Source organism: Bubalus kerabau, chromosome 1 (genome assembly GCF_029407905.1).
Source record: "Bubalus kerabau isolate K-KA32 ecotype Philippines breed swamp buffalo chromosome 1, PCC_UOA_SB_1v2, whole genome shotgun sequence".
Classification (NCBI taxonomy): Eukaryota; Metazoa; Chordata; class Mammalia; order Artiodactyla; family Bovidae; genus Bubalus; species Bubalus kerabau.
The window spans coordinates 26,405,679-26,427,552 of NC_073624.1; the positions used below are offsets into that span (position 1 = coordinate 26,405,679).

Consider the following 21,874-nt stretch of genomic DNA (forward strand, 5'->3'; position numbering starts at 1 on the left):
AGGCCTCCCTGTCCATCACCAAATCCCGGAGTTCACTCAGATTCACGTCCATCGAGTCAGTGATGCCATCCAGCCATCTCATCCTCTGTCATCCCCTTCTCCTCCTGCCCCCAATCCCTCCCAGCATCAGAGTCTTTTCCAATGAGTCAACTCTTCACATGAGGTGGCCAAAGTACTGAGGTTTCAGCTTTAGCATCGTTCCTTCCAAAGAAATCCCAGGGCTGATCTCCTTCAGAATGGACTGGTTGGATCTCCTTGCAGTCCAAGGGACTCTCAAGAGTCTTCTCCAACACCACTGTTCAAAAGCATCAATTCTTCGGCGCTCAGCTTTCTTCATAGTCCAACTCTCACATCCATACATGAGCACTGGAAAAGCCATAGCCTTGACTAGACGGACCTATGTTGGCAAAGTAATGTCTCTGCTTTTCAATATGCTATCTAGGTTGGTCATAATTTTCCTTCCAAGGAGTAAGCATCTTTTGATTTCATGGCTGCAGTCACCATCTGCAGTGATTTTGGAGCCCCCAAAAATAAAGTCTGACACTGTTTACACTGTTTCCCCATCTATTTCCCATGAAGTGATGGGACCAGATGCCATGATCTTTGTTTTCTGAATGTTGAGCTTTAAGCCAACTTTTTCACTCTCCACTTTCACTTTCATCAAGAGGCTTTTTAGTTCCTCTTCACTTTCTGCCATAAGGGTGGTGTCATCTGCATAACTGAGGTTATTGATATTTCTCCTGGCAATCTTGATTCCAACTTGTGCTTCTTCCAGCCCAGCATTTCTCATGATGTACTCTGCATAGAAGTTAAATAAGCAGGGTGACAATATACAGCCTTGACGTACTCCTTTTCCTATTTGGAACCAGTCTGTTGTTCCATGTTCAGTTCTAACTGTTGATTCCTGACCTGCATACAAATTTCTCAAGAGGTGGGTCAGGTGGTCTGGTATTTCCATCTCTTTCAGAATTTTCCAAAGATCATCTTAGATTCTTTTTTATTATACACCTATTCCAAGAAGTTATTTCTTAAGTTTTTCCAGATTTTCCTATTTAACACCTCAGTAAACTACTCTGAAAATTGGAGGACAACAAGAACTATCAGGTTATGGTTCATTCATATTCTATCTTAATGGTAGTATAAGATATATAGATAGAAACTGCTCAAAGTGATCTACGTTTGTGCTATTACTACTCAGACAAATACTACTAATACTACTATTGATACTATGATTACTATTAGCTAACACTCATCAAGCTATTAATGCTAGTATATAGTCAGCATTCCTCAAAGTGTTTTATCATAATTTAATCTTTGTAAAAACATTACCAGATAAGGGCAATTTTTACCAAGCACATTTCCTGTTTCTGAAACCATTTGGATAGAGAAGTTTAGAACATGTAGTAAGAAGCTGAACATGCATGTGTGCTTCACACGTTCAGTTCAGTTCAGTCACTCAGTCGTGTCAGACTCTTTGTGACCCCATGGACTGCAGCATGGACAGGCTTCCCTGTTCATCACCAACTCCCAGAGCTTGCTCAAACTCACGTCCATTGAGTAGATGATGCTTAGTTGTGTCCAACTCTTTGCGAACCCATGGGCTGCTGCATGCCTGGCTCTTCTGTCCATGGGGATTATCCAGGCAAGAAAAGTGGACTGGGCTGCCATATCCTTCTCCAGGGGATCTACTCAACCCAGAGATCAAATCAGGGTCTCCTCCATTGCAGGCAGACACAAGATTTTAATTCAGGTAGTGTATCTTCAGAGCCCATTTTTATAAGCACTAAATTAGACTGTTTCTAACAGTACTTAGAAACTCCAGCTTTCCTCTTTAACTGTTCCTTTCTCAAGTTTATATTGTTTTTCAAAAGTTTTATTTTCCTTGTTCAATTGTTGCTCAATTGCTTCATTTTAAAATGTTGACTATTTTAGGTTTTTTTCCTTTTTGTTTTTTGGAATTTTTTCTGTGATATAGCTTTCCTCCACTTTTTTTCTAGAAGACTATTCAGTCTGTATATATAAATAAGCCCATCACGGAGGGTAAAATATATAAATCCTTCAGTACTTACTGGTAAGTAGCTGCCCTACACCAAATATCCCTCCTACCATCCAGTCTGTCTCAATGCTCAGCTGAAGAATCATTGGACCTCTCCACAAACCTATAACTAGAAGATTAACATCTGGTAAATTAGGGATCTTCAAACTTCTCTATTCTAATTGGTCAGTGCCTGGTACCACAAGGATTGATAAATATTCTAAGTATCATCCTACTATAAATTTAAGCCACACCTTTTCCCCTTTACAATGCCTTTGCGTTTCTGTTTTACCTAACTTGAATCTTCTTTCTTTTGTACCTATTCTGACAGCCACTTTAAGTTCTACATTATGAGTCAGATCAAGCATCACCTATTCTGTGAAATTTTCCTACATTCCACAAGGAAGATTTATGTTCTCTTGTTTTATATTTCTTTTATTTTTAGTATATAATCTCATGATTGTAATGATCTCATAATGGGAATCTGTATATATGACTCCTTCCTGATTAGAGGCAGTGTCATTTCCTCTGGGCATCTCTAGTGCTTAGGAAAGTGTGTGAAAAAATAAAAAACGATGTACTTGTTGATTGAAACAATGAATGATTGGTTAGATTAACCAGCAGGTAGAATGGCTAAAGCGCTTATAAACATGTGGTTGAGGATATACGGGAGAAGATTCAAATACAATAAAACTGTCTAATTGGAGTTTTAGAGAGGCAAGTCTAGAGTATGAGCAAGAAAGAAAATTGACCAATTGGTGAGTTCATGTTCAATTATTTGTCATTAGCCAAGACAATTAAGAATTAACTATTATGAAAATGATTCCTTTTTATTTGCTTATAGAAGACAAAGAGAAAGCTAATGAACTCTACTATACCAACCTCATTTCTTATTATAGAATTTTAAATATTGATAGATTTGTAATTTGCAGAGCATCTATTTTATAACTGAGCACTATGTGTTAAGTAAATTATAATACATAATTTGTTATAATTGAGACTCTATTTGTAATTTACTGAGCACCAATGTACTATATTCTGTGCTAAGGACAGAATCAAGTTATAGAAATAAATATTAACCACCCCACATTAATTTCTAATTATTTATAAAAACTCCCTGTTAACTTTTTTGTCTCCTCCACTGTAGCAGAGATTTCTTAAAGATGGGCAAATTAATATAGGTCTGGAACACACTCATTGCTAAATAAATACTGAATGAATAGATTAAGCGTTAGGGTTTACTAATGATATTAAAAAAAAAAAAAACAACCAAACCTCACTATCAATTTATCAGTCTGCCTTTGCTTTGCAGAACACATTTACATTTATCCAATCATTTAGCCTCCTCAACTGATTTGAATTACAGTTATTATCATCATTTTGGAGATGAGAAAACTGACTAACACACTTATTCCAAGTAACAAGCAAGTAAGCAGGAGTAACTGGACGTAAGCCCAGATTCTTCAAAAAACACGAGGAGCATTTTTTTTTTTTTAATTGCACTCCGTGGCCTTCATGAGGGTTTGGCTCGCAATAAAAAACTGAATAACAGGGATACAACAGGTGGAAAGGTATAACTAGAAGCGCTTGTTCTGGCAGAGAACAACTGAAAGAAAAGATGTGTTTGCGCCATTCTCTCGTGACTTACACAGTTTAAAGTATATTTTCCGAGTTTTTCATATAAACGATAAAGTAACATGCTACAGTCTTTTTCGAAAACCTTGCCCTAGCTTTTTTAACTTTCACCCACCTATTTCCTTCCTTCTTTCCTGAGGCTCATAGAGGGCGCTCACAAAGTGCTACTCACCGGTTGAGCGATGCGCCACTCAAAAAACACACCTCACTGCAACTAAAGGGCGCAGCGCCACCACCTCAGACTAGCTTCTCTTTTCCACGGCAGGAGGCGGGGCCAATATTTCTCATTCAAATTAAAACCCTGGAGATTTGCATGGGGAACAGCCAATCCGGGAGCCTATTGGCTGAAAGCACGGCGGGCGTGGCCAATATTACGACCACCAAGCCCCGCCTACAATAATTTGCATAACGGCCCCGGCGCGTGCAGGGGAGAAGCGGGTTTGTTTTTGAATCTGCGGAGGCGGCGGCGGAGGCAGCGGCGGCGCGGCGAGTGGGGAGCGCGAGACTGAGGCGGCAGCGGTGGGGACGGCTGCGCGGGACGACTCTTTAGGACGGAACTTGGTTCCTCCAGCCTCATCTCCCGCCCCGAAAGGTATATGTGAGTCCCAGGGGCTGTTATAACCACATTTTGTTAAATTACTATTGTATTTCTTAAGAGTCAAGACCGCATTATGGCGGCTGCGGGAGTTGTGTTTGCGCTTGCGCGGTTGCGGAGCTGCGGGCGGGCGCTGCATGGGAGCACGTGATCTTGCGGGGTCGGGCTCTAGCTGCAGTTGTGCAGCTGGCGGGGCGGTGGCTGCGCAAGCGCAATATTCATTTTCAAGATCTAATGTTCTTGGACGCCATTCGGGTTCTAGATTTAATTTTTTTCATTCTTGAGGGGTTTCGTTTTGTTACGCTGGAATTCCTGTATTTTTCAAGGAAAACGTTTTTTTTATGCTGTATTCCTGTAGCGACTTAAGAGTTTTGTGTGTGTGTGTGTGTTTCTCCTATTCTCTGAGAAGCTGTGGACTTAATTTTGTGTAAAAATAATTGTCCATTTGTGGTTCTCGATTTTAATTTCACTTTAAGTGTATTTCTGGATTCAAGTTTATATTTAGGGAGCTAAAGATCAGCACCTAGTGGTGTTCTCACGGGAAGTGCAATTATTTGAACTGCATATTTGCAAATACATTTTTAACCCTATCCTTACCAGTTCCATTATGGAATGTTTTCAAAATAGAAACAGTTTGAGGTTTAGAAATATGAGAGGGAGGGGACATTGGAAGAATCTATATAATGTTGTTTTAAAAGAAATCTCAATCTCCTTAAGTATTTATATTTTTTAAAATAATTTGATCTTCAGTCGGTGGAGTTTTAATCAGTGGTGTGCCTCTAACCTTGCTTGCATTTGAGTTTTACATTTTTTCTATTTCTGATTGCATGTCTATTACTGCTTCAGTTAGATTATATTTGTTACTTTGACTTTTAAAATTGTAATGATATGTAAAATATAACTCTTAAACTCGATAAATGTTCCTGATAAAGAATTCTACAAAAACTCCCAACTACCCTGAGGCCTGAGGAGATTGTGAATCATCAATAAATCAGTTGATTAAAAAAACAGCCTGCTATATATAAATGTGTGTAAGATAGTTTGTGTTTGGTTTTCTAAGTTGTCTGTTCCAGGTTTTAGTTTCTTAAAGTACTTACAAGTATCCTGATTATTTTAGTTTAAAATGGTAGTGTCACTATATTTAAATCTTAGGTAAGCCTCTGGGAGAAGTTTTATACGATTTAATATAATTCTACCATTGTGCAAATTATTTCTTACTGGCCTGAAGACTTGTAAATGGTTGTCATAAATGTCATCTTTGGCTTGTATATACAACAACTGTTTTCTTGGTTGGTTATGTAACTCCGAAATTAGTCACCTGTCAAATGAAGAAGTGGCTGTCGCTTTATAATCTTGGTTGGTTTAGGGACTTTGTTGCCTACAGGTACTGTTAATAAGAATTAAATAGATGTAGTTGAAAGGAGTACTTTTGGTTGATGGGTTTTTAAAAAATGACATCACACAGGAGATAAAATGCAATGATAGGAATAATTCTTTTTTTCTGAACAGAGTATTTGTTGTTGTGATATAATTTTTGAACCTCCTAAGTCTTTTACACAGAAATATATTTAGAGGGCAGTTGTGTGATTTTTTTCCCCTTTTATGCTTCCAGGTTGATTACCCAGCACACCCCTTCCATCTCCAGGTATAATTTCAAATATTTAAAGAGTTGAAACATGTTTTTTTCTGTGTCTGTGTATGCGTACATAGTTAGGTTAAGAAAAGAACTTCTGTCATAGGGCATGTTTCATTCTGCACTTCCAGAAAAGTGAAATATTTTGTTTTATATATTTAAGTTTATGTTTTCATTTGCATATACAAATGATTGCCTCAGGTTAATGTTGAAGCTTATAAGAGGCACTTGACAACACTGAAGAACATAACGAACTATGTAAATATGTATTGGTAGGACAGTTTTGCTGTTAAACGTTTGTTAGAAAGGCAAGTATAGTTCTATAAACTTAAAACTAAGAATACTGTACTGTCTGAACATCTAGTATTTTTTGTTCATTAGTACTCTGTGAATAACAGGCATGATTTAGAATTTAAGTTACTATTAAGATTGAATGAATACTGAATGAATTCTGTTACTGAGAGTGAAAAAAAATCCTTTTAGATTTGTACATTTTAAACAAAAAATTCAGGAAAAAAAGATCGGAATACTTAAGCCAAAGCCATTAAAGTTTGTGTTTTCTTTAAATTGTGATTTGAATATTGATATTTAAAACTTTTTACTTGTTTTAGCATGTTTAGAAGGTGTCGAAAATTAATTAGAAATAAACACACTAAATGTTTTTTGATTATTATTTATTGATTGATCAATTAGTTATGTTTTGGATCATAATTTCATTTCTGCCTCTTAACCTGAGCATATACATACACACACAATGTCGTATTGTGGCTATTTACTTCCCTGGTGGCTCAGCGGAAAAGAATCCACCTGCAATGCAGGAGATGTATAGGAGACATGGGTTTGATCCCTGAGTCGGGAAGATCCCATGGAGGAGGAAACGGCAACACATTCCAGTATTCTTGCCAGGGAAATTCCATGGACAGAGAAGCCTGGCAGGCTACAGTCCATGGGATTGCAAAGAGTTGGACACAACTGAGCATGCACACACACACAACCTAGTGTTATATTGTGGATATTTATCCATTTCATTGTTCTTTAGAAGTATGTTTTTCAAAAATGATTGCATAATATTCATTTTGTGAAAATATCCTAAATTATCAAATGTTCTTGAAATATGTTTTTGAACAGCCACATAATCAGTGTTTTTAATAAGAATGTACTGTGATTTTCCTTATTGAACATTTTGTTCATTTTGCATTTCTGTATTATAAATAAAGCTACAGTGAACATCTTGTATGTGAATCACAATCTATATCTTATTTCTTTGAAATTACTGTTTCAAAGGGCTTTTAAAGTAATTTACAAAATAGATAAACACTTAGTTTTTTTGAAAAGCATTTCCCATGCCACCATGATTTTGGTGGTTGAGAAATAGTAGCTTATTAACTTTTTTTCCTGGTAACTAGTGAAATTGAACTTTTAAATGTTTAATATATATGCAACTTTCTCATTTTTCTTGTCTTTGCTGTTTGAGGATATTTTGTGTATCTTTTTTTGTGGTAAATGTTAATATTTTTCTTATTTGTTTGCAACAGTTGTTTGTGAGTATGAAAACTGCTTTTCATATTTTTTGCAGGTTTTTTTTTTTTCAGTTAAATTTTTAAAAACAATTGCTATGGGCTTCCAGGTGGAACAGTGGTAAAGAATCCACTTGCCAATGCAGGAGACACAAGGGATATGGGTTCGATTCCTGGGTTGGGAAGATCCCTTGGAGTAGCAGTGGCAACCCACTCCAGTATTTCTTGCCTAGAACATTACATGGGTGGAAGAACCTGGCTGTCTACAATCTATTGGTTTGCAGATTTGGACGTGGTTTTACCCACTTAGAATTGTTATATTTTAATGTAGTGATGTGCACTGCTTTTTCATTTATTATTTTTCCAGGACTTCTCTGCATAAAAAATATTACCTGTTACAAGATGAACTAAATGATTGTTCTGTTTATTTTTTCCAGGTGTTTTAATTATCTTAAAAAAATACGTTTGCATCTACATAGAGTTTATTTTGACATTGGGTAAAGATGGGTTGCTAGTTTCAATCTTTTCCAAATACCTAATTTTCTTTGAATTTTGTGTTGGTGATTCATTTCTTATTGCTTTAAGATGCTTCTTTGACCATAAATTACTAGGTTTGAGCTGTCAGTTCTGCTTCATTTACTAGGGCTATTTAATTAGGCCCATTGACCTTTGGGGGATCTATAGATAGGTTTGAAAACTTGCATGGGTTCCATGATATACACAGTTTTATGTGAGTGAACATAATTTGCAAGTTTTTCTGGGGAAAGAGTTACAGTTTTATCAGCTTCTCACAGGAATATTTTATGTAAAATTGAAAAGCAGGTTAACAACACTGTAACTGGGCCTTGTTTATGTAGCAGTATACTTTATCTGCTGTAGTGCTATAGACTATATAAATATATGAAGGGAAAATACATAGCATTCCTTTTCATAATTTTCTAAGTGAGTTTTCCCTGCCTTTGTAATAAATTTGGCAAAGTTTTAAAACACAAATATTTGAAGTTTTGTTTAGAGTTGCATGAAACCTAAGTTAGGATAATTTACATCTTTATACAGTTTTGTTTTTAATTCAGGAATATGATGCATTTCCTGTGGATCCCACAAAAATGTACTGTTTTTAGGAACTCTAGGAAAAATTATGGTACTTGTTACTTTTTATTAAGGTGTTATACTTTACTGGTTTCCTCTAATGGTATAATGTTAATAGGGATGATAAGGTAGAGAATGTAGGATTTCATTTTCATTTTTAATCTGCTTTAGGATATAACATCATGTTAATAGTGTAAGTATAAAGTTAGAAGTAAGAGAAATAGCTTGCTGAGGTAAAGTGTTCTACAATATTTAAAAACAATTTTTCTTCTTTGTTTAACATAGACCTTTTTTTTTAAAAGGGAAAATTTTGAAACGTTATCTGATTCGTTTTTTGGTCAGTATGGAGCCTAGTAAATAATATGTAATAAAGATTAAAATTTTTCTTTTTAATCTCTTTGGTAACATTGACTATTTCTCTCATAAGGATGTTTCCCTAATTATTAGCATAAATTAATTCTCTATTAAATCTATTCTTTCTGCTGATTGCAGTGAAAAATATAATCTTGATTAATAGTGTATTTCAGTTGTAATTCTACTTTTAAAAATATTTTTATAATAAGTACAGGAAAGAATATAAAATAATTGCCAAAATAGTTATGTTGAATATAGTGAAACTCAAAAATTCGTGGCATGTGTGTAAAGGAGAAATCAAGTAAATAAAGATAAAAATCAAATGGTAAAATATCAGCTTTATAAAAGTGAATCTAGGACAAGTTAGAAATTGTGTTAAGATACTAAATTACTTTTCTTCAGTATTTTCTTTTTAATGGGAAATTTTGTCTTTGGGTATTTTTCAAGCAAATCCACTTATAGAAGTTTGCATATTTTTACTTTTTTGTGTATGACCTTTGCCCTTGAGAATTTTTCCTAGTTCTCAATATTGTGATTCTTATGTTTCCAGACTATAATATATAAGTTGCAGTAAATTAAAGAGTCTGCCTACAATGCAGGAGACGCAGGAGACATGAATTTGATCCCTGGGTCAAGAAGATCCCCTGGAGAAGGCACTGGCAACCCATGCCAGTATTCTTGCCTGAAAAATCTCATGGACAGAGCAGCCTGATGGGCTACAGGCCAAGAGGTCACAAAGAGTTGGGTGCAACTGAGCAACTAAGCACACAGCACAGTAGTAAATTAGGGAGAGGAGAGAAATGCTACTAGAAAAATGCATATGGATAGAGTCAGGAAGTGATGGCTGGCATCTTGATTGTGAATTGGGGTTAGGTATCAAGTGTGAGAACAAAAATTTGCAAAGTTAGTTTTGAGGTTATTTCGCTTGGGAATTGTTACTCCTAGAGACAAATCAGTATTTATAGAATGTTCATTATGGTAACTGAAGACCTTATTAACAATTCTGAATTATAGAGGATATCTAATGATTTTAAATTTTTTCAAGAAGGCAAAGAGGTTTAGATGTGATTTGGCTTAAAAAAACTTCTATTACTTTGTTTTTAAGTTTTGAGATATAGGGAAATTCATATATTATCATACCTAGTTGTTCAAAGGAGTCACATGCAGAAAGAAGTTTGAGAGTAAAGATCTTACTTTCGAGTTCCTAACAGCTGTGAGGCATTATAGGGAAAAATTGGGTGATGTTTTAACAGTAAATTATAAGTATCATTGAGTAATTCTGGGGAGTATTGTCCTTCTTAGTTTCTTATAGTACACAGAAATTGCCTATCCATTAGCGGAGCTTCTCTTTTCAAATTCTTGCCCATTTGATCTTGTTATGTTCTTTGGAGATTGCAAGACTAGAAATTACTTCTCAGTAGTCTTTCTCAGACTGTCATGCAGTCTAGGGAATAACTCAATGGTCTTTTCTGTCGTTATAGTTTTTTTCAAAACAGAAAAGTGAATTCCAAAGTTAAACTATGTTTATATATGCTTCAAGTTGTATGCTGAAATCCATTTTGTATTGGAGACAGTATGAGTGCTGGGCAGCATTTTCAGTGTTTTTAAGTGCTGCAAAATGAGAAAACCAGGGTATTAGTATTGATTTATAATAGAATGTTTCCAGGTTTGAATTCTGATCTTTGGGTTTTTTAATCTTTAAGAGAATGACTAGGACATCTCGTTGGTCCCCCTCCTAAAAAATGTGGCTGGCCTAAGGGTAGAGTTGATTGTGTCTGCTTGACAGTCTTTATATAATAATTGGACTTATATAAACACAAATGTCTGGGAAATGAAGATGATCTATTCACTTTACTGTCAGAAATACTTTATTCGCATCTGCAATTTTTCATTGTTCAGAATATTATTAAAAAGTTTTGTGTTATTTTGTATCAGATAACTATGAATAACTGGCTTTATCCCTTTTAGTTTGAGAGGGAGGGAGAGCCCCTTTCTGTGATGATGATGTGAGGTAGTTGTGTCATTACGTTGAACTATATAATCCTTTCTCCCTCTCTTTGTTGTTTGTGTAACCCTATGCTACTTTGTGAAACATTGTTTTGGTAGGTACCCAGGAATTATGTGTATGGCACTTTTACATTCTAATAGAGAGCTTGGAGAAGGCAATGGCACCCCACTCCAGTACTCTTGCTTGGAAAATCCCATGGACGGAGGAGCCCGGTGAGCAACTTCACTTTCACTTTTCACTTTCATGCATTGGAGAAGGAAATGGCAACCCACTCCAGTGTTCTTGCCTGGAGAATCCCAGGGACGGGGGAGCCTGGTGGGCTGCAGTCTATGGGGTCGCACAGAGTCGGACATGACTGAAGTGACTTAGCATAGCATAGAGAGCTTGAATTGGATGTAAAAATGGAGATTCTTGGAACTAAAAGAGCTGTGAAAGAATCTCTCCTTGAGTCAGTAATTGTCAAAGATGATGTCTTCCATTTTGTAGAAGGGTAAACTTAGATGTTAGGAAAAGATTCTGCTCTTTTGAGGACCAGGGACAAAAGAAAAAGATATTGGTGAAACAATAATGAATGACTTTACTGTGTCAGCTCTTTCTCAGTTAAGACTTTTCAGCTTAGGTGTGTACCTGCCCTGTTACCTGTATTATATTAAATGTCTCAAGAAAAGGAATAAATGGGGAAACGAATGGAAAAGAGGCTGTTTTTTGACTTCCTTTGTTTTCTTTTGGGGCTTCCCTGGTGGCTCACAGGTTAAAGTGTCTGCCTGCAATGCAGGAGACCTGGGTTCTATCCCTGGGTCGGGAAGATCCCCTGGAGAAGGAAATGGCAACCCACTCCAGTATTCTTGGCTGGAGAATCCCATGGACGGAGGAGCCTGGAGGGCTACAGTCCACAGGGTCGAAAAGAGTCAGACACGACTGAGCGACTTTACTTTCACTTTCACTTTTGTTTTCTTTTAGGTAGTAAATGTCAGGAACTGTTGGAGTACAGTAAAGGCTAAACTTTTTGAGAAACTGTTAGTATTAAGGATAATGAATGTTTATTTTTCTTATAAAGTAATACAGAGGAAAACTCTTCAGGTGTGTAAGTGGCTTTGGCTTAATATTTGTCGTTTTCGTATGTCGAACATGGTTTCTAGGTTGAACATAGATGATTTCACCAGCCAGGGACAAGGGAGAAAGAATAATGGGAGTGCACAATCATTCTTTTGAAAGCCTCATATGGATGTGGCATATATTGGTTTGATGCATGTTTTATGGATCTGTATGTAATCATTGGAACATACATAGCTGGGAGAGGAAGGCTGGGAAATGTAGTATCTGGCTGGACAACCATTCATTTAGCTAAAGTTAGAAAATTTTATAAAAGAAGGAAAGAAATGGATATTAGAGAAGGTAGCATTTTCTACTAAAGGAAGCTGGAGAAGTGGCCTCTAATTCATAATTTGATACTGAAAACTGACTCTCTGTTTTAAGACTTAAATCCAATTATAACTCTCTATAGCTTCCTTTGATGGGCTTCCCTGATTGTTCAGTGGGTAAAGAATCTACCTGTAATGCAGGAGACACAAGAGACATGGGTTTGATCCATGGGTTGGGAAGATCCCCTGGAGGAGGGCCTGGTAACCCACTCCAGTATTCTTGCCAAGAGAATCCCATGGACTGAGGAGGCTGGTGGACTGCAGTCCAAAGCTTCGCAGAGAGTCAGATGTGCCTGACTGAGTAAACACACATGCATACACATACACATCTTCCTTTGAAATGAAATTTTGAGAGCTTTACAGTCATGATTCCTGACTGAGATTCTAGTTACTATGAATATCTTATTAGGTAGAATTCTTTCTCTTTCTACTTGCCTCTAAAAACATTAAATCATGATGAGTTTTGCAAGAACTCAATGTAATATCTTTGAATCTTGCCAGTTAACTTACTTTAAAAGGATGAAAGACTGTAGGTAAACTCTGACTGTTTGAACTGCTTCTTGTAGTTTCAAAGTTGAGTTTATGTTTGAATTATCCAGATACTATTTTTCTTCCTTTATAACTATATAAGTGAACTATAGTTCTTTTTTCAAGATAGAAAATGTCATTTTTGAGGGCTTTGTAATATACACAGGTGAAAAAAAATGTGGCCATAAATTCTTTGCTTTCAGGTAAAACTTAACTGGTAAGTAATAAGTAAGTAAAAGTAGTTGTCTACAGATGATAAATATAACACAATAGATATTTGTGTGAGGCACAAAAAGTGGGACTCTGTTAGATGGAGGTCAAGAAAACTTTAGAAAATTTGTATTTTAAAGGAAGAATTAGAAGGATATTCTTAGTAAAGGGTATTCAAAATCCCAGAGGTGGGAAAGTAGTATGTTTAGGAGAATATACTCATAATGTGCCTAATAAAGGATATTGTTATCCTGAGCTAGGAGTCTCTAATTTCTCTTTTTACTTTGCTCTACTTTGTATCTCTTTTAAAGGCTTTTATTCCTTTCAACTTTTATGTTTATAATTACTTGTGTAGAACTTTATAAGCATCCTGCAGTGAGGAATTTTATCTTATTGATGTATTTGACAAGTATCACATTTTAAAGACAAGCCCTTTTAATTAGGTATAAGACTGCTATTAAAATTATAAAGTTGCTTTCCACAATACCTACCTTATTATTCAGTAAATATTTGCTTATTGAAAGAACAGAACCCCTTTGTTTTAGGTGCCAAATAAAAAGGAGGGGGGTGGTGGCGAAGAAGGTGTTTTAACTCCTTTCATTTAACTCATGATAATCCACAGATGTCAGAACTTTTCAGAGAATAATTAACCATGAAGTTTCAAACCCACTGGATAAATTGTCAAAAGATTTGACAGACACTTTGCATCTGCAAAATTATAAATAGTGAAATAACTTTTGGAAAAAAAATCTTGAGTTTCATTCATTAAGAAATAGAAAAAAAATTAAGAAAACACTTCTGCTTACCTATTAGTAAGTTTTTAAAATATAAATCTGAAGGACAGATGTATGCAAATTAATAAGGGTTTGATGAAAAGGTGGAATGACTTAATTTTGTGTTGTTTGTGTGATTGTTTTCTTCCCTGTAAAACTTAAGTGATAGTGGGAAGATTAAAAATATGCAAGCAAATTAAGAAGAAGAAAAAGAAGAAAAGGCAAAGAATTTTCCTAAAGCCATTTAGTAACACAGTGAAATGGAACATATAGTAATTTTGTCTTGGAGCCTGGCCAACTAGTGTCTCGGAGCAGTATTTCTTACACAAAATGGTGATACCACCTACCTGGTAGGCTTATTTTGAGGATTAAATGAGATTAGTTATATAAAATGCTTAGCACTTGTTCCTGACATACTTTTCAGATTTGACTTCAATCAGTTGATGAATCTTTTAGTAAGACATGAATATTTACTAAGAGGCAACCATGAGCAGCTGTAGAGAGCCCATGGAAACAGTGTCAGACTTTATTTTTTGGGGCTCCAAAATCACTGCAGATGGTGATTGCAGCCATGAAATTAAAAGACTCTTACTCCTTGGAAGGAAAGTTATGACCAACCTAGATAGCATATTCAAAAGCAAGACATTACTTTGCCAACAAAGGTCCGTCTAGTCAAGGCTATGGTTTTTCCAGTGGTCATGTATGGATGTGAGAGTTGGACTATGAAGAAAGCTGAGCGTGGAAGAATTGATGCTTTTGAACTGTGGTGTTGGAGAAGACTCTTGAGAGTCCCTTGGACTGCAAGGAGATCAGTCCTGGGTGTTCTTTGGAAGGACTGATGCTAAAGCTGAAACTCCAATACTTTGGCCACCTCATGCGAACAGTTGACTCATTGGAAAAAACTCTGATGCTGGGAAAGATTGGGGGCAGGAGGAAAAGGGGATGACAGAGGATGAGATGGCTAGATGGCATCCACCGACTCAATGGACATGAGTTTGAGTGAACTCCAGGAGTTGGCAATGGACAGGGAGGCCTGGCGTGCTGCAGTTCATGGGGCCGCAAAAAGTTGGACACAACTGAGCGACTGAACTGAACTGAAGTACAAGGAGGTATATAGAAAATGACAGTATTCTTGATTACTGGAGTTAGAACTTTAAATGTGTTTAAGAAACAACTTAAAAGAGTAAGTTTGATAATACCACTCCCTAGTAGGAAAAATATGCATTCAGAAAAGTAGTTTATTTGCAAAGGTTTGTAAGAGAGTCCAGATTTAGGATTTATTCATTAAATTAAAAAACAAAAAAACAGAAAACACCACTAGAATATTTAAAGAATAAAAATCTTTCAGGGATATTGAATTCACCAGCCTCATGATGAAAAAGCAGCCATTTTCTCACATTAGTTATTTATCTTCAAGGTTTATCATAATTCTTCAGACTGTCGTCATTGTCAAAGTTAGAAATGAAGTCATTTAATTGGGGGGCTAGGTCCATACAAAATTATCCTGTTTTCTTTTTGTAATTTTAGGGTGGAGTGTGATCCCTCACTGCTTATTTACCTTGCTGGACATGCTAACTTAAAATTGAGGCAAAACCAAGTGTCAGTTTTCTTCCATAACCCTTCCTGTGACCAGGTTTCTACCCCATAAGGCATAGACTTGACCATATAAGTTTGTTTAATGCTTTTCTGATTATTTTATTTTGATACTTTATTTGACTACTTTATTGATCTAACACAGTACTGTTAAGTATAGAAGGGCTTCCTTTTATCTGCTTAACAAAACTATATATGTTTGATATGAATTAACTTGTCTAGTTGTTTTATAAAGTATAATAATTTACTTATTTATCTGCTTGATTACAAGATTAGGAGCTAAGAGCCATCTAATTTATTTCAGTGAGTTTTCACCTGGAGTACTTAAAGCTGTACTGTGTCATGGTTCTTTAAGATTCCCACATTTTTCCTTGTCTGTCAACAAGTGATATTCTTTATTCCTCTGAGCTGGGAATCTGTTAAGTTATGAAAGAGATACTATACTGATTTCCTGTGAAGACTTACAAGGCATCATTTCTATGCTTGAGGTGCAGTCCTTGTTCCCTGTCATAGCTAATTAAAAGAGATTTGTTTTTAAATATCACCTGTCTCTGTGGTCATGGTTACAAATTTGATTTATCCAGTTTTATCCTGGAAGGAAGGAAAACAAATTCTTATTGAGACTATGTATATGAGTTCATAAAAAGTAGAGAGACTCAGTTATGCTACTTTATACAAGATTTAATCATTCTTCTAAGTAGTTTTTAAACAAGGCCAATCAGTATATTTAGTATTTTTCTATAGAATTGTGCTTAAAATAACCTGATGGTTTATTAACTTACAACCTATATTAAGATCTTTCATAGAATATTTTTTTCTCCTGAATTCTGAGGGTATTGGATCAAGAGACTATTTAAATAATCATTTGTACAAAATATATCTTAAATTAAGAGTTAAAGGTAGATTAAGAAGATAGTGCTTTTCTTATATGACCATTAAAAATAAAATGTTAACTGCAATTAGTTAACTACAATGTAAATTAAATTAAACTTTAGTCCTAGGTAATTCTTACTCTCTGTTCTAGGGTTAAGTAATTTACTTACTTAAAGTTTTCTACATTGAACTAATAGAATTGTGGAAATCCTGACTCATTTTCTTGATATAGTTATGACAGAAGTTGATCATGAAGGTAACTTTATACTAGGATGTGTGTATCCATGAATCTCATCTGTATAATAGTTGAGATGTAGTCCAGTCTGACTCTGGGCAACCCTACAGACTGTAGCCTGCTAGGCTCCTCTGTCCATGGGATTCTCCAGGCAAGAATACTGAAGTGTATCGCCATTCCCTTTTCCAGGGGATCTTCCCCATCCAGGGACCAAAGCCACTTCTCTTGTGTCTCCTGCATTGGCAGGTGGGTTCTTTACCACTAGCGTCACCTGGGAAGCCTGATAGTACAATTGGTACAGTTCTTTACTAAGGACTTTTTTATGTTTGCTAAGAAGACACCCGCCTTCCCCTACCCATCCAGCTTCAGTGGCAGGAAGGATCATGATTCATTTTTGTTTCTTAATTCTCGTTGCTCTGGGTTGCCTACTCACTTTCTACATCTGGTACACTACTTTCATCCTTAAAATTTTATTCACTGTTGTGGGGATTTCTCTCACCCCTCTTTTGTGTAGGTCTTTTGTTTTCTGTGTGTTATATCTTTTTATTGAATTACTCTGTCATTAGGAGGAGTGGACCACATTCTCTAGTAGCTTTTTGAGAAAGCGTATATGGGAAATATGTTTTTTGAGATCATGTGTGTCTGAAAATTGTTGTTTTATATTTTTATGCTTGATTGATAGTTTGGCTAGGTATACAAGGCTAGGTTGGAAATCATTTTACTTTAGAATTCTAAAGGCACTCCATTCTCTTCTTGCTTCTGTTACCACTGAGAAATTTGAGGCCATTCTTATTTTTGATTTTTTTCTCTCAATGGAAGCATGTAGAATCTGTTATTACTTTCCAGGTTTTCTGAAATTTCACTTTAATTCCTTGATATTGATCTATTTATTATTGTTTCCTGGAATTCATCAGTCCCTTTCAGTTTAGCAGCTGTTGTCTTTCAACCCTGGAATTTTTCTTAAATGATTTTACTGGTGATATCTTCTGCTATTCTATCATTCCAAGGTGAATTTTCGGGTAGATACTCAAATTTTTTTTCTCTTCTGTTTACAACTTTGTCTTTTTGCTCAGGTAGATTTTTTATCATGAAGTCCTTCTGTTGAAGGACCTTCTTTTTCTTTTTTCTTTTTGTCATGTTCTTAATTTCTCTTGTTTATTCTTTGCCTGTAGTATTCTATTCTTGACACATGAATGCAGCATCTTTTAATATATGTGGATATTAATTTATTTTTGAAGTGTTCTCCCTGTGTAGTCTGTTGCTATGTGTTTTATTTTTTGTTTGTCTTCCATATTAGACTTTTCTTAGTTGTCTTTCTCTTTCTTGTCTGACTGTATAATATATTGTGGCAGAGTAAAAAGTTGATTAGAATATCTAAATTTGTCAGTTTTAGACTTCATTATGGGCTGGTCTGGGTGGGCTGTTTTTGGGGAGTTCTCAAGACCTAAGGTCTTGTGTCCTGTGCTTGTTAAATACCCTTAGAAAGTAGTCTTTCATTTTCATACATGGAGAGTAAGGATATTGCCAGCATTCTGAAAGATAAATGGGAGGAAGAGGATTGGATTGTCTTCAGTGAGCACTCAATCCCTCTCTTTTTCGTATGCTACTCTCAGTTTTTAAAAAAAGTTTTTATTTTATGTTGGAGTATAGCTGATTAACAATGGTATGATAGTTTCAGGTTGACAGCAAAGGGACTCAACCATATATATATATACATGTATTCATTCTCCCCCAAATTCCACTCCCATCCCGGCTGCCACATAACATTGGCTGTGCTGTGCTGTGCTTAAGCTCAGTCATGCCTGACTCTTTGTGACCCTGTGTACTGTCACCTGCCAGGCTCCTCTGTCCATGGGGATTCTCTAGGTAAGAATACTAGAGTGGATTGCCATGCCCTCCTCCAGGGGATTTTCCCAACCCAAGGATTGAGCCTAGGTCTCCTGCATTGCAGACAGATTCTTTACCATGGGAGCCACCAGAGAAGCCCAAGAATACCAGAGTGGGTAGCCTGTCTCTTCTCCAGAGAATCTTCCTGACCCGGGAATCGAACTGGGGTCTCCTGCTTTGCAGGCAGATTCTTTACTAGTTGAGTTACTACTCTCCTTTTAAACTGTGGATGTTGTTTTCAGATCTTTGCTAGGATTGGGGAGAGCAGGCATTCAGTAGAATGTGGTAAGGACATCTAGAGATTTCACTGTTTCACAAACAGCTTTCACTAATATTCTCTTTTTTAGTCATGCCATCCTACTATTTGCTCCCTTCACCTCAATTTCCAAAGTGCTTAGTTCTTCTGGTTTCTATGTCTTTTGAAGTTTCTGCCATGTAAATCAAATTGGTTCCTAACTTATCCCCTATGCAACTTAGAATGTAGTGTTTTGGGAATGGCTTAGTTAGTTACCAGTGATTCTGCTTATTTTCCAGTTCCCAGAAATCTTTGTAGCTATTGTCCCTCTTACTTTTCTCTTTGTTCTTGAGGATTCATGCCTTCAAAAAATACCTCCAGTGTAGGTTAGTGGGATTTGAGGGAGTGAAGTTAGGTGTTTTCAGTTTACCATCTTAATAACCTTCTAATGTTACTTTTAATGTTGATAGTAACCTGTGTAATTAAAGTGTATTAACAAAATTAATAAAAATGTATTTTATACTTAATACAGTGAAGCCATTTGTTTAGGTTCCATGGAAGTTTCAACATTCTACATATGCAAAGTTTTCTAATAGTGTGATATGTGATATATTAAAACTATAGTAGTTGACTAAAGTTAATTCTCTTATAGTTCTTTTTCATTACTACTTGTGTGACCCCTGGCAAATGATTATATTCTCTAGTCATGAAATGTTTGAGATTATAGTACCATTATTTTACATGGTCATAGTAAGAGGGAAATGAGAGTGCTAGTTTTACTTAGGAAAAGGGTAAAACATTGAGTAGTCATGGAGATGTTTACCTTATATTAGAAATGCCTTCCAGATGTGTTTGCTTTTACAAATTAACATTAATTGGGTTTATTAAGACTCACTCTACCTAAAACAAGTTGATTATAATCTCTGACATTATATAATCAAGCTGTACTCTTTCTTAGTAGTATTGAAAATTTTTAAAGTAGATAATATGATTATATTTGTAATTTTCTATAGATTTTTTTTTCAGAATTCAGCTATTCTAAGCATGTGTTATCTCTCTCCTGTATAGTGCCTATTAAAAAAACACTTTAAAAACTGAAAAATGCTCTACAAAAGATATTTTTTCCACCTTGGGTTTTGAAGTGGAGTTTTTTAAGTTGACAGTTAAAAACTTAACTGACATATTCTTCCTAGAGAGTAAGAGTTGAGATCCTAAAAATGAAGGTTCTTAAAGATGTAGAATTTTCAGAGATTTTTGTGGAAGAAATGAAAACACAGGGAATTACCAAGTGCCTCCTGGTTTATAGCCTATGGGAACTTGAGTAGAATTTGTATCCTGCTGTTGTGTGTAAAGTTGTGTAAGTCTTTTAATTATGTTGAATTGGTTCATAGTGCTTGTCAGGTCTACTATATCCTACTTCTCTGTCTGTTCTATTAATTTTTGAGAGTTTGATATTGAAACTCCAGCTAAAAATCTTCATTTACTTAAAATAATTGTAATATATAGTGGAACTATATATAACTTATGTTCTGTATGTTCCAAGTCTCTTGTAAATGTTTTATAGTACTTTCATAATTTAAAAGACAAGAAAAGAGAAAGACAGGTACCGTAAGATAGCACTTATATATGGGCTTTGAATTTTGACACAGATGAACATATCTACAAAACAGAAGCAGACTCATAGACATTGAGAACAGACTTGTGGTTGCCAAAGGAGTAGAATGGGGTGGGGGAGGGATTGGGAGTTTGGGGTTAGTAGGGGAATGGATAAACAACAAGGTCCTACTGTGTAGCACAGGAAACTGTATTCAGTATCCTGTGATAAACCATAATGGAAGAGAATATGAGAAGTTATATATGTGTATGACAGTCACTTTGCTGTACAGTAGAAATTAACACAATGCTGTCAATTAACTATACTTCAATAAAATGCATTTTTAAAAAATTAAAAACCACAAGGAATTAATTCCAGCTCACCAAATATTGAGCAAATAAATACTGTGTTTCACACTATGGAAGTGAGTGGAAAATGAATTAGGTTGTGATTTCTGTCCTATAAGGACTCATATGTAAAGATGTCAATGACAAAAGATGCTGAGTATGTTGGTGGTATGTATAAAAGATCTTGAGAGAGCAAGTATACCTGGTTTGGGGTTTGTGCCACAATAAGGGGAAAGGAGAGCAAAAAAAGGATTGTCAGTGATAAGATAATTTAGGTTGAATTACGAATAGGATTTATTGAGTAAACCAGCATAGTTTCTTTGGGATAAGGAGTGAAACTGGCAATGACACCAGTTCTCTGAGTAGCAACCTAACCATTATTCTAAGTTGTTTATGTGTTGCACAGAAACAGAACCAATGTGGGAAGGGATGGACAAAGCTCAAGTAGGCTTAGGCTGAGTGTAGCCTAGACAATATTTTAGCTATTAGCACTTTCATGAAGTTATTTAATCTCTGAGCCTGTTTCCTCAATCACGAATTGGAGAAAAAGCTACTTTGTAGTGTTAGTGTGAGAATTACTTTAAACAATGTATATAAAACTTACATGAAATCTTGATTTATGTTAATATACTTTTCTACTCCTTTGTCTTCTAAAGCCCCTTGCATGTAGACAATTGATATATTTATTCATTTGACTCAAAGTGTCTTGGGATAATAGAATACAAATAAGTGAAAGTGAAGTTGCTCAGTTGTGTCCGACTCTTTGCGACCCATGGACTGTAGCCCACCAAGCTCCTCTGTCCATGGGATTCTCCAGGCAAGAATACTGGAGTGGGTTGCCATCGGTAGTAAATTGGTTGTAGTGGCTGGAGGAGGATTGGTATAAGGAGGGAACTTAGATTATGTTTCTTATTTTGAAATCTAAATTGGGTGAAAAGGTGGCTCTTATAGCCAATAAGAGCTATTGGGAAGATCCCCTACAGGAGGGCATGGCAACCTGCTCCAGTGTTCTTACCTGGAGAATCCCCATGGACAGAGGAGTCTGGCGGGCTGCATACAGTCCCTGAGGTCGCAAAGAGTGGGACACAAGGAAGCGACTAAGCACAAATAGCCAATAGCCAGCAGCTTAGCTTGCCCTGGAAAGCTTAGATTGAGAAAAAAGTATTTAGTATTTACATTGGAAAGGTATTTGGCAAGACATAGGAGGTTTAAGGAGTGCGGGGCAGCACCCTACCCTTGAAGGTATGTTACACAATGTAAATCTTTGTAGAACAAGCTTCCAAAAGAATGCTGCTTGAATATCAACTGCTGT

The 21,874-nt window shown here is 35.9% G+C and overlaps 1 protein-coding gene across 4 annotated transcripts in view; it reads left to right on the plus strand.

Moving 5' to 3' along the window:
* The first annotated feature begins 4,074 nt into the window (after positions 1-4,074).
* The window catches only part of ATF7IP (activating transcription factor 7 interacting protein), a 115,564-nt gene continuing 97,764 nt past the window's right edge, over positions 4,075-21,874 (plus strand). For 2 of the 4 annotated variants that reach the window (XM_055570752.1, XM_055570773.1), the window contains exons 1-2: positions 4,075-4,262; positions 5,878-5,910. The gene's annotated coding sequence lies outside the window, so the exon portion shown is untranslated. The remainder of the gene's footprint in view (positions 4,263-5,877; positions 5,911-21,874) is intronic. The other 2 variants (XM_055570762.1, XM_055570769.1) reach the window with 1 other exon arrangement.